Raw genomic sequence first — 4,754 nt, 5'->3', positions numbered from 1 at the left:
CCAATCTCTACTCAAGCTCAGCTGGTTTACAAGCCGAGCTTTATTCAAGCGAACTTCGAGCAACAGACGATTGGATTAATAAAATCTTGTAATTGTAAATTGTAAAATTAATAAGTAAATTGTAAATGTATATGTATCTACCATTCATTCTAAATTTTTATCATTTTATTTTTTTTTAACAAAAATTCAGCTTGGCTTATTGTTGTTGCAGCAACCTCAGAGACTTTAATTTCCAGCAAATTCGAATGCATTTCCAAACGGTTGGCATTGTCTAGATATCCAAAAACGAAAGCAACATATACTAGAACTTAGCGTTGATAAGAAACAATAAAAACATCTTGAAAGTATAGACACTAACAACGCTCAACCTTATTCAGCATCTTCTCAATGTCATCCTTGGACACATTTCCACTCCCAGCGATTACTATACTTCTTTTATTACCCGTAGATACCAACTCAGCCGAGACATCAAGAATACCATTGGTATCTATACTAAAGCAAACCTTCATTTTTTTCTTTACCTTTCGGACCCGGTGGAACACCATAGAGAGTGAATTCATCAAGAAATATGTTGTCTTTCGTTTCACCGCACTCACCTTGATACACACGCACTGAGATTGATACTTGATTGTCGTACAATGTGTGATAATTTTTTTCCTTCATGATGGGTATTGGTGTGTTCCTTGGGATTATAACACTCATATATCCTCCATCAGCGCTAATACCAAGGGACAAAGGGGTTACATCTAAGAGTATCAAATCCTTCACAGCTTTATTGCCATTACCACTTAAGTTTGCAGCTAATACTGCTGCACCATATGCAACAGCTTCATCCGCATTAATACTCTTGCAAAGTGGTTTCCAGTCAAAAAACTCACCCAACATTTGTTACATTTGTTGTACCTTGGGAATCCTAGTCGACCCACCAACAAGAACTATATCATCCACATTATTTTTGTGCATATTTCCATCTCTTAAACAATTTTCAACATGCTCAATGCACTTCGTAAAGAAACGAGCGTTCAGATCTTCAAATTTCGCCCGGGTGACCTTCATTGAAAAATCGATTCCATCACACAAACAATCAATGTCAATCGAGGTTTCAGCTGTTGAAGATAGATCCCTCTTTGCTTTCTCACAGGCAACTTTCAATCTCCCCATTGCTCTTGCACTTTTGCTGATATCTTTCTTTTGTTTTTTCTTAAATTCTTGTACACAATAATCAACCATCGCCTTGTCGAAATCCTCTCCACCCAAATGAGTGTCACCCCCAACTGCTTTGACACTTATGGTTCCGTCCCTGCTGATAGTAAGAACTGACACATCAAATGTCCCTCCACCTAAATCAAATACAAACACATTTTTCTGTTGTGGGTGGTTTGGGTCCGAAATCTTGTCTAGACCGTAGGCAATTGCAGCTGCTGTAGGCTCATTAATCAAACGCATGACATTGAGTCCGGCTAGTGCACCAGCATCCTTTGTTGCTTGTCGTTGCTTATCACTAAAATATGCAGGGACGGTAATCACTGCATCTCTAACAGTTGTACCAAGGTAAGCCTCGGCTGCCTCTTTCAACTTCTTTAAAATCATGGAAGATAGTTCTTCAGCCGAAAACTCCTTGTTCGCACCCATGTGTTCAAGTACAATCATTGGCTTATCACTAGACCCTTGTATTACCTTAAAAGGCCATGATTCTATGTCTTTTTGTAAGCTTGTATCATTGAATCTGCTCCCCATTATTCGCTTAACATCTGAAAAATATAGCAAAAATAAAAGTAGTAGTAGTTAATCTATTATTATCATTATTATTATTATTATTATTATTATTATTATTATTATTATTATTATTATTATTATTATTATTATTATTATTATTATTATTTGATAAAGATGAAAGTTCATCAAATGATCTTACCAAAAACGGTATGAGTGGGGTTCCTGGTGATCTGATTTTTGGCACCCTCACCTACTAAAAGTTCTTTTTCGTTACAAGCCACACATGAAGGGGTAATGTTGTTACCCTGTTCATTAGGAAGGATCTCAACACGATTGTGTTGATCAAACCAAGCAGCAACACACGAGTATGTTGTCCCAAGATCAATACCTACTGGAGTTGTTTTAACACTTCTCGACATCTTGGAAGCTAAAATATATCCAAAGAATAACCTACATTAATATACACGTATAATGAAGCCAATAGGCAAAAGTACATTAATATACACGTATAATGAAGCCAATAGGCAAAAGTCTCATGTATTTAGCCGTCTAGAACACAACAAAAGGTTAATCATAGCCATAGCACACACTAAAATACAACTTATGATATACCTTGTAGAACAAAGATTGTTCGCTTCGAGGGAAACGCTCAAGAGAGACAAATTCAGTCCAAGCTAGACAACAAATTACTCAACAACTCCTGCACATAGTTGTTAATAGCGAATAGCGACAAGGGACCTATATGCTACGTAACGAATAGCGACAAACAGCGACCACTATTTTATAAATTGCGATACACTAGAGAAAGAATTTTGAAAATTTTTATATGTATATTATATCAAAATACCTTGGTATATATACTATTTTACATGTATATTTAACAAAAACCTATAAATCCAGCTATTTTATAGATGTATATTTAATTGTTGTTTACATAAAAAAAACATGTCGCTATTCACGCTATTGGTCGCTATGCCAGATAGCGACACTTGGTCGCCTCACTACATAGCGCACTATAGCCGCTATTGACAACTATGCTCCTGTAAATTGAAATGAAGGTGGATAAATGTCATTGAACTAATGAAGGAAGATAAATGTCATTTGGGCCTCCTAGCTTTGTTTTAGCAGCATTAATGCAATATGAGACAATAAAGTGTCAGTTTATGAATATGAGGATTCAAATCATTTAGAGCTAAACTCAGTGCCAATGTACCTAACTGTGCCCTATAGATTTTGTTGTTAAAAAACTTAACAAGGTGGTAATTCTTATAATGTTAATAAGACGTATATCTGGGTTTTAAAAAGCGCCTAGGTGCAGGCACAGGTGCTGGCGCCTTTTGTAGGCTAAGCCACACTTTTTTACAAGAAGCGCCAAAAAAGATATTTTAGGGGTTATGCAGAAACTGTTGTACCTCGGGTTATTTGGCATGTACATGTAGGTAAAATCATATAAAAACGTTATTGAGTAGCGGAAGCTAAAAAAACTATGGAATGTGTAAAAGAAATTATATAATAACATTGGCGGATCTTGAACTTAGTTTTCACCTTTGGTAAAATCAGGAGGGGCCTGACTCAATACATATAATATTTTTGGGAAATTTTCGGTTAAACTTACATACGAAGCGAAAAAACGGGGGGGGGGGGGGGGGGGGAGCTATGATCCACCATTGGGTACAAAAAGCCCGCCGCTTTTGCATTTTACGCCTCGGTTTTCGACGTGGTTGCTTTTGTGCCGAGACCTCTATTTACTTTCCTCTCTTCATAATTTATATGTTTAGGTAGTTCTAGAAATCTAATATGTCATGAATGTCAAGTTTTTATTGTTCATATTAAACTATTAAAAAAATTTTTTTACCACAGACGACAAATACAAGTAGTAGGCAACAAAATGACAATATTATTTGTATGGCTAAACAAAGATTTTAGGGGTTAATTTCCAACACATGTGGATAGACAAAGAATAAGAAATAAATGCAATGAAAGTCTAATCTGATCTTCTTCATTTGGTAAAGTAAAATGGATTTAAAACTAAGCATCAAATGTTACCTTGGCTTACTGTATAAGTCGAATGATGCCGGAAGCTTTCGAAACTGCTTTCTTTCACAGGTTTATGAATGACTTGACTTCTGAGTCGTCTCTCAAGTCAAGAGTCTCAGGATAATAAATTATATAGAATCTCTCAAATGTCATCTTCTTCGCAAGTTCGCATTATTGTACCTCTATATTTCTTTTCTTTTGTCATCAATACTTTTCATGCTTTTTTTTTCTTTTAAATTTCAATTTATTTATTTATATTTGCTTAATGAATAAGTATCATCTACTCTTTTATATATTTAGTAGTGGGATTTCCGCGTAATTTGTTGCGAGCCTTTGTTCATTATTGGTCTGATTCATTATAGTATCGGTACGATATCAGCATTTGGCATAGCAATCGTTGCCAATCGACACGTTTTTTACATCAATTGAAAATCAATAAAAACGAATATCCGTACCGGTAGTGGTGTTGTTTGGTCGGCATATATCGGTATCGTACAAACACTCGATATTACTTACGATACCAAAAAAATACTTTATTGCGAATATTACTTGGTGTTCAATGAATTCTATACCGCTATGTCGAGAATTCTATAAAAAAACGAATAACGTAACGTAATGTAATGTAAGAAACAAGTATTTTGTGTATTGAATTGTGATTACAATGGAAACTGAGATATATATAGACATGCTAGACCTAATCATAGACAGCTAATATAACATATTTAAGGAAACATAATCAGGCCAAATATATAGTGTGATTGTTCTGTCTAATATTGTTACAAACCTGCTAATTCAAATCTTGATTGGCTGAATTTTAGGAGAGTCAAAGTCAAAAGGCTGAATTTAGGGGCTGAAGTTTAGGAAGTAGCTCTTTTATTTTTCGTTTAAGTATTTCATTTCATGTTCTAGTTGGGAGTGTCTTGTTTATTTGGATTATCTAGTGTTTTTGTATTGGAGATTAGCCCCTCTCGAATCGGGCCAACTATCTTAATATTTCAATA

General features: G+C 35.1%; 1 pseudogene; it reads right to left on the bottom strand.

Annotated features, from left to right (window-relative positions):
- Positions 1–229: 229 nt before the first annotated feature.
- Positions 230–3,892, bottom strand: LOC110936037 (annotated as a pseudogene).
- Between the last annotated feature and the right edge of the window lie 862 nt (positions 3,893–4,754).

The sequence above is a fragment of the Helianthus annuus genome, chromosome 4 (genome assembly GCF_002127325.2).
Source record: "Helianthus annuus cultivar XRQ/B chromosome 4, HanXRQr2.0-SUNRISE, whole genome shotgun sequence".
NCBI classification, from domain to species: domain Eukaryota; kingdom Viridiplantae; phylum Streptophyta; class Magnoliopsida; order Asterales; family Asteraceae; genus Helianthus; species Helianthus annuus.
The sequence above is the reverse complement of the archived record's forward strand: the minus strand, read 5'-3'. Positions and strand labels throughout refer to the sequence as shown.